Raw genomic sequence first — 9,694 nt, forward strand, 5'->3', positions numbered from 1 at the left:
GAGTGTTTGTCCCAAGGACAGGTGAAAGTGTCCTGTCTCTCTGAAGGAGGGGACACTCCTCAATACAAATGGACTCTGGGTGGACACACACTGAAAGACTCCGAGCTCCTCTCTATAAATAATCAGAATAACGTCATTGTTCTGAGACAAAACATCTCAGGATATGTGGTGTGTTCAGTCTGGAATAAAGTCAGCAATCTTTCTAAAGAAAAATACACGTCTACCTGTGGTGAGTGAGAACATGATGGGGGAAAAAAGTCTATTCTGTTAGACAAATGATTCTGGTCATCACATAAATAATCTTTTTTGTTTGTTTGTTCTTTTTTTCTTATAGAGTTTGTTAACTGCACTTCCAATGGTGTACACATATCTAAATGGGTGTTTAAAGAAGACAGCACTCTATGTGATGAACCTTTGGCCCAGAAACATAATATAATAAGTAAGATGGAAGATTTAGATAAATTATGTGTTAATAATGCAACTTTAACTTTAAGGGACCAGTAAGAGAAATGTCATTCTTTTAAAAATAATGAACTTAAAAATAGTGGTGTGAAACACTAACAGTATATTTTTAGATGGAATATGCCATGATGTCACGCACCAGCTCTCTGCTTTGTTCTCTCTAGTCTCTAGTTTACAAATCAAGCCCAGACGAGTGCGCATGTACGTCCATGTAAATAGCTGCCACTCAGGGCTTAGCCACACTCTGCTCATAAAATGCCACCATCAGTGCAGTGTAGCTTAGGAGCAAAATTGTGCCCAGCAGATCGAAACATTCTCTTGCTAACAGCATTATAAAGTTATGAGTTAGAGAGATGCATGGCTTCTCACACATCTTGATTTGGCTCAAGATGTGTGAGAACAGCCCACTTAGTGATGCCATTTACTTATTGCTACTTTAACTTTGTGAGCAACCATGACACCATAGCAAGTGAAAACCTTTTCTATTGCAAATAATGATGCATCTTTTACTTTGTTACATTACCAATATTCATAGAATCACATTGTGTTTCCTTTTTCAAACCTCTGTAATTCTTTTTGCATTTAAACAGAGCTGCTGCCAATAATAATAGGATCAATAAGTGCACTTGGAGTTCTGCTAATTGTCCTAGGTGTCAGCATGGGAATCGTCTGTGCCAGGAGGAAAAAAGCTAAAAACAAAGGTATAGCATCTGTTTTTTATTACACCACTATGCTTTTACAAATTAAACTCAAGGCTTACAACAGGTATGTTTATCGTGTGCCTCTCCATCCTGCTCTTCTTCTTCTGCAGAAGAGGAAGATAACAGGGAACTGGCCAATGCTAATCTGCACAGGGGGCAGCTGGAGCAAAGTAGGGGTACCCAAGTAGAGTATGGCAAAGTGCAAAAGCAACCTCGGCAGTTCAATGTTACGTTGTATGAATGTGACGACAACAGTGTGTATGGAAACGTGGAGGACAGTGTGTATGCAAACATCTGAAAATCTCATGCGAGGGGTTTATCAGGCTTACAGAGTGCAAAACTGAAACAGATGCAGGGAGGACGTGAAGCGTAGATCCTCAAACATATATCAACGTCTGTTAAAAGGGCATTGGTTTGCATGATTGATGTTTTTGTTTGTTCATTTGGTTAACCAAAAATGTATTTAGAATTAATTGTAGCGTATAAAATTATAATACTTGTATTTCTTTTAGGTATCAGTATTTGTTTGTTTGTCCCTGTCTGTTTTTGCCATTTAACTGATTCTCAGATTACCTTATTCCGCATTTAAGCTTTCTTTGGATTGCCTTGCTTGCATACTGATATTTTGTATTAAAATGTTTTGTTCCTTATCTCTCTTCCTCTTTCTGTTACTTCAAAATGAATCTACTTAGTAATACTTATGCACCAAACATGCACAGTTAAGGAACAAATCCGTGTTTATTTTGCTTCATTTATCATTATGTAACTTAATATATATACATATATATAAATTTAATGCTTTGCACGTTTGCATTAAACTGCACAGTGGAGCATTTTTATTTGCAATCTTGCCTTGCAAGGAGAAGGTCCGAGGTTTGAAATTCAACTTGGGCTCTGCACAGGGTCCAACGTTCATCCTGCGTGTGTGTGGACGTCAATCTTTGAGAGTTTGGCCTTTGTCACTGATTTCCTTGTTCAGTTTGTTTCTTAGTTTTAAGACTACTCATGTATGGTATTGGTATGTACTTGTATTTATTTTCTGCTCCTACCTGCAATGTTTAGTTATGGGTATTCTCTGTAGATCTTAGTTACTGTTTTACTTTGAAACCTCTTAAATCTCGTTTGCTGTTGCACAATTATCTGAATTTCTTTGTCACCTTTGGGTTTGAATCTTGATTAATTCTTATGTTAGCTTGTGCCCGTTTTCTGAGTTGTACACTTCCTTGGTTTATGTCTTTGCTTTCCTAGTTCCATGTGTACACGCCACTTTCCCCTCTCAGCTGACAAGAATTCTGCTAGTTAGATCCATTTGTATCCACGTCAGTAATCACACTCCCCAGTAGTTAAGTTTCTCAGTTGTGTTATTCACTATTGTATTGTGCTATTTCTAATGCCATAGCTCCTCTTTTATTCATTGTGTGCTGTAGGTTTTGTCCCATTTTTTCCCATTAAACCCACTCTCAGCCATGCACACCCTGTTGTCCACAGATGGGTTGTTTCCAAGAAATATCCTATGCCAAATATGTTAGGTTATCTGTTCTCTCAAAGGTTTATTATAGAGTGAGTTAATGCATGTTTTTTTTCTTTTCATTGCTCTGTAGTATACCGATGACTTGTCTAGGATGTACGCCTCCTCTTGCTTAGTAATACCAGCCCTGCATAGAAAAGCAGGTACAGATAGTGGATAAACATTTGCAAGAATGTGATTTAAAATTTAGTTTGAACAGTTTGAAATACTGAAGTTCATTTATTCAATTCATTAAGATAGTAAATGACATCTGTCAGTTTTTTTTTCCAATTGCTTTGCTTTCATAACAGTTTTATAAGATTATAAGTTTACAGTGCATTGTCTATACTTCTCTCTGCGGGTCTTGTTACAGTCTTTAATGCATGCTGCATTAAACAGCGCCTGTTCAACTCTTGAACGGAGGAAGAAGGGAATAGACAGCTCATAAACTGATATGATGTCCTTGTATTTTTTTAAACACAATTTAAAGTTGTCATGTTGACTCATCTTTTGAAGAAATAGCTTTGCATATATCATAGACCTAAAAATAGAAACATTGATGAAGAAACTTCATTAGAATTTTATTTTCATGCAAGCTGGAAAGGTACGTCAGTTATTCATAACATGCAACTATGAGTCACTTTGTTGGCATAAAAACATTAGTAGAAATATTACTTAATACTACGATGTCTAAAGCCATGGTCACCAACCTTTTTGAAACTGAGAGCTACTTCATTGGTGTTGTGTCATACGAAGTGCCAAATGTACTGACCTTCGAACTACAAGAGTCCGCATTCACCTTAACTTTATGTAAAATAAACACATTTTTCATGCTTTGTTATAGATATTGTCACATTTAAAAATAAATGCAAGTGTGAAAAAACAGGAAGAGAAACAGAATAAAATAAAGTTTTAGATGCAGCTCACTGGTGGATTGTGCTTTTTTTAGAACAGGCTCGTGGGCACCACATGTTGGTGACCCCTGCTCTAAAGGATGGTGCAGGGTGGATGAAGAGGAGGGGGCAGAGGGGAGGTTGGTGTTTAATCAGGTGCAGGAAGTGATGATCTCTCTTGACTTCCTTTTTCATCTTTACAAACTGCTATCCTTTTTATGTAGATTCATGGGAAAAAACACTCAGGCTTACAGAACATTCTGAAGAGGGTATGTTATAAAAACTATTGTTGTGCAGTTTTTGACAGACATCAAACAGAAGTTTCATGCATGGATTATTTATTTTTTCTTTACACATTGTGATGTGAAAGTAGATGATTGAATAGGGTCAATTAAACAACATGTCAGTGACATTAGATGAAGTCCAAGGTGTTTTAAAGATTATTTAACACTCAGTAGCTTGTTTTGACCTTTTGACACCTCTCATAATTTTATTATGAAATATGTTAGTCTATATGTCGCGGGACACGTAGGGAGTGTGTGCGCACGTGCATTGCTCTGTGCGTGTGTGAGTGCGTGCGTGTCAGCGGGATGAACCGCGCCGCACCGTCACACTATATCTGTTTACAACTGGCTGGTATCAAGGGAAATGTAAAAGTAAATTACTAGAGTGAATTTACAAATTGCAGTTTCCATTAAGTTTGTAATGAACTTCAGTTTTTCACTATTAGTGAAAAACTCCAGTCCGATTTTAAACCTCATCTTTATACTGAGCCCCCCAAAAATAAAACAATAATTTGACACTACTTTTTGTATTCACACAGGTTATCTTTGCCTGATACTAAAATTTCTTTGATCTGAAACCTTTAGGTGTGATCCAAGTAGGCAAAAGCTGAAGAAATATGCAAATGTTTTTTTTCACAGCATTATAGATTTTAAATATGTAAATATTAGTCTTAACAATATCCTTGCTGCAAAAGGGTTCATTTCCAAGCCATTCGTGTCTTACTGTCATGATGTATGTTTTTGTTGGCCATTTTTCTGGACTTTTTTCCCCCTCAGCTTTCACTCATCCAGCCCAGTTACCTCCAGCCATCACTCCACCCTAGCTCACTCCCACCTGTTGCTCCTAATTAAGTTGAACCTGTTCCACCAGCCTACATAAACCCTCCAGTCTGCTCATCTCCGCTGGAACGTCTCCTCACTCTGCCTCACCGCGTCCAGCCTGCTGTCACTCAAGTAGCCCGAGTCACCTTGCTGCCGAACTGCTGGTTCTCCGACCGTGACTTCCCTACGCTGCTCTGAACCCTGTCTGCTGGCGCTCCAAGACACCCATACCTCCTTGCTGCAGCGCCCCCGCTCCTTCGTTGAGTTGCCCACGTCTGGGCTGCCGAATCGAGTGATTCCCTGGACTACACTGCCTGATCCGCTCTGCCTTACCAGCATTTTTGTGGCGTCTGCTCATCCTGCCTGCCTCATCCTGCTGAGTCCTACACCTGTCTCTGTCGCCACCATTTCCACCTTTTTAATAAACTTTTTAAAAAATGTAACTCTGTGTAGTTAAATTCAGGATTGCCAACTTCAGTTTATGACACTTACATTTACTTGGAACTGGGACAGGAGCTTAATACCCTTGAAAGATAACTGTTCTTGCATGTCATTCAGTAAATTGAGGATACTTAATTTTTCAACATTTTTCAGCCTTAAATTTGTCAGGTACAGAGACAACAAATTAATATGCACCATGTGGTCTACTTTCAGCAGTTATTGCAACCGTAAACTACATAAAATACAGGCAAAATTGTTTCCTCTGCGTTTACTCCTTATGTCAGCCTACAGTAGAAAAGAGCCAGTCAATGTGGCGCTCCAGCACGTAACAAGGCTTCTAGTATATTTTATGTGGGTAGGAGTGTGTGTGTGAACCATAAACATATCATCCATTGGTCTATTATATTATGCCCTATAGTGTCAGAAATATTTTTAGTTGGTTGAGCTACTATTAAACAATCCAGTGGTCCAGACACTAGATACCAAGCAGTCTGAGTTCTGCCAGTGTGAGCACACATTTACTCACAGAACATAGGCTAAACTCCTTGGTGTTATTTAAAGAATTTTAGGTCTACAAAATTACCCTCTATTATTATCTTGAAGTTATTTGCGCCAGGCCTCCCACTTCCTTTGCTGTCCTGATTAATGCCTGAAGTAAATGCAGCAACAGTCGTCAAAATATTGACATTTTAGAAGCCATTCATAATGAAAAAACACATTTTGATTTATAATAAACACTTAGACCAAACAAGACCTACTTCAGCAGTTTTTATTGCCGAGGGAAACAGGCAGCAACAACACAGACCAATGGCAAGGAGCAACGACATGAACCAACAGTTGACCGCAATGACTTTAACAAATCAAGGAAGTTACAGATGTGTAGACAACTACGCGAACCAACAACAGGGGGCGACAGTATCATAAAACCACTACAAGGTGTAGCCTGGTTTACTGCAGATGAACTGTCAAGACCATGGAGAATAATAACCACAATAGCAGCTAGAGCCATTCACATGTGCAACATCGAAATGAAGAACAACAGAAGTACAATGATTACATTTATTTGTACAGTCTCATTGAAATCCAAGACCTCATTTACAAGAGAGACCTGTTTTGTTACATACACGGTGACAATACAAATAATTCAAACATTCAGTTCAAATGAAATAAGTGAACAACATATGACTTGAAACCACAATCAAATTTAATGGGACAGTTTCTCTACTTGAAACAAATTTAAATTGTCCCATCAGAAGCAACATTGATAGTTCTAGATCCTACTGTAGTGTTTCAAGTTGATGGAGCAGAGAAGAAAATGCTTTTTCTTCCCAAGTTCTGATCGTAGTAGCGGAGTATCTTCACATGTCTTTTCTCTGTTTATTTCCAACACATTTTTTATTTAGACATTCAAATTTAATTTTACAGTTTTATAATTTTTCATGTTTTTCTTTTACTTATAGATGCATTTAGCCCTCTTTTATAATTTTTTTATTCTTTTTTCCCACAGGTCTTTTTCTGTTTTTTTTCTGGTTTTTTTTCTTTCTCCTTTTCTATTTTTTTGTTATGCACTTCAGCCAAGAAAGAAGATGAGCTGTCCTTTGATGGGTCAGCTCCCCTACTATTGTCTCTTCTTCTTCTTTATGGTTTTTTCTGGCGGTTGGCACGCAACGAAACGGTGCATTACCGCCACCAACTGGTTTGGAGTGTGGATCAGAATGACTTATACTACCTAAAATAAATTAAACCAACCTACCAAAATAAAACAAACACCCAAAAAAAAAATAAATAAATAAATAAAATAAAAATTAAATCCTATCAATTAAATTACTAAGTCTAAGATAATGAAACATAATCCCATAACACTCATCTCTTGAATTACTTCTAAGCATTTCTATTAAATCAAATTTTATTCTTTTCCTTTTTAAATTTTTAACCATTTCCCTTCTTTCTTCTTCATATTTCTTACAGTATATCATAATATGCTCAACTGTTTCTTGTTCCCCACAATACTCACATCTTCCAGTGTTATGCTTCCCTATTTTGAATAATGTTCCATTTAATCCAGTGTGCCCAAATCTAAGTCTTGATATGATTGTTTCTTCCCTTCTGCTCCTCCCTGCACAACTCATTTCTCCCACTCTCCTCTGAATCATGTACAGCCACCGTCCTTTCCTCTCTTCCTCCCATTGCTTTTGCCACCTTTCCTTCATCTTCTGTTTAATAATGCTCTTTACTTCCATCTTACTAACTTTAATTGAGATATCAATGTTTTCTCTAATTGTAGCCTCCTTTGCAACCTTATCTGCCTTTTCATTTCCTTTTATTCCCATATGTGCTGGTACCCACAAAAATATAACTGTAATTCCCATCATTTGAATTCTGAACAATGTTTGTTGGATTTCTATTAAAATATCTGGTCTACTATCTGAATGACTTCTCTGTAAACTGATTAATGATGAAGATGAATCTGAACAAATTATTACTCTCATTGGTCTTATTTCCTCTACCCATTGTACTGCCAACAGAATTGCTACCATTTCTCCTGTGTATACTGATATGTTATCACTGATCCTCTTTCCTATTGTAATTTTAAACTCTGGAACAATAACTGATACTCCTATCTTATTAACTAAACTTTTTGATGCATCTGTGTATATCTGAATGAAACTATAATAACTGTTAATATATTTCTGTATTGTATCTGAATTCAAAATAAACTCCCTATCTTTGTTTTTCTTTTTTAATAATTTCAAATCTACTTTTGCTTCAGGTACTATCCAAGGTGGAACTGCTGGCATTGGTACTGTCGGACTGAAAATTAAATCAACTAATTCTAACTCTGTTGCTTTTTGTTTAACTGTCCATCCAAAGCTATTTTTCTCCCTTTTCTCCATTTCCCAACAAGACTTTAAAGTGCTTTGTGCTGGATGATTATCACTATGACCTTTTAAATTAGCCCAATAATTTAAAGACAACTGAGTTCTTCTCAGCTCTAATGGCATTTCTCCCATTTCCACCTGGAGTGCTGCTGTTGGAGTTGTTTTAAATGCCCCTGTACATAATCTCAAAGCCTGAAACTGGATGTTGTCTAACTTTTTTAAAGATGAACTCGATGCAGATCCATACACCACACAACCATAATCCAATACTGACCTAATTAATCCGCAGTAAATGGCCTTCAATGCTTTTTTTTTTTTTTTTTTTTTTTTTTTTCCCAGTGTCCTGTCTAGCACTATGGCAATAGGAATTGATATCTCAATGCCAGATGGAGCTCGACAGATTTTGCTTTTACAAGTGGAGCAAACAGCTTTCGCCATAGTGCTCCACTTGATTTATGCTTGTAAATAGCTTTATTATGATTCCTGCAAGGAGAATTTCAAATTATATGGACATGACAATGGGAGAGTAAAGGAAGAACAAAAAGTGAAAGAAAAGAAAAAAAAAGAGTAGAGGAAAGAAAGAGGAGATAAAAGGAAGAGAATGATAAAATGTCCTCTGTCTGCTCCATCACCTGGAAAGAGACACAAAAAGAACAGCACAACCAACAGACATTAAGCAACAGATACACTCTTATTACACCTAGATGCCATTGCTTAATCATATATATTAATATGTAAGCTGACATGTGTAATGTGATATTTGAAAAAATAAAGTGACACAACATAAATAAATAAATAAATAAATTATAAGATTACTGTATATAAGTGAACACTTAATACCTGGGACCCAGCACCAGTGGGAGATGTGAAAGTGCACTAGTTTAGGTGAAGATTATCCAGAAATAGCTTGATAGTGATTGTGGAGAACCAAAGACCCACCTTCCCCGAGCACAGAGGCAGGCGTCAGGGGACCCGTAACCCCAGACTCCCAAAGGGGTCCCTAAAGCAGGTCGCCCAGGAGGGGCCGACACAGGATATCTGCAACCCCCCCCCCAAGGAAGGAGCAGAGACGACCCCGAGGAAATCCCCCAGCCACCGCAATGTCGACGCCCTCAAGAGCCGCGGAGACGAGCCCGTGGGCTCCGCCGGCAGCCAGCCCCGCTGAAGTGGTCCCGGCCATGGGCCCTGAGGGCCAGAGGCCCCAGGGGCGCCCCGCCCCCGCGACGAGGGCCCCGGCCGCCCCCCGGGGGGCCAGGCCCCGCGAAGAGGCCGCCAGGAGCGGGCCGGCGCACGCCCGGGAACCCGCCCCAAACCCGAAGCCAACTAATGCGCCAGGGGGCCAAGGCGCCCGCCAACGAAGTGGAGGAGGGCAGGACGTGGGGGGATGGGCTCCGCACCTATCGGAGACTTGAGATGTTCTTGGGAGAGGGAGCGGACCACACCCATACCTGAAAAAAAAACAAAAAAAAAAAAAAAAAAAAAAAAAAAAACTCATTCACCCCATCCCTCCCTTGTGCCCCACTCGCCACACACAGAGAAAAAAAAAAAAAAAAAAAAAAAAAAAAAAAAAAAAAGACGCTGTACACACATTCCCACATAACACTCACATCCAACACTGACCAAAGGGGGGGGGGACACCCCAAATCGACTATACGACTGCCTGTGCCCGACCCCCGGCCCCGGCCCCCGACCAGACGTCCCCCGG

The sequence above is a fragment of the Fundulus heteroclitus genome, chromosome 23 (assembly GCF_011125445.2).
Source record: "Fundulus heteroclitus isolate FHET01 chromosome 23, MU-UCD_Fhet_4.1, whole genome shotgun sequence".
Taxonomy (NCBI): Eukaryota; Metazoa; Chordata; class Actinopteri; order Cyprinodontiformes; family Fundulidae; genus Fundulus; species Fundulus heteroclitus.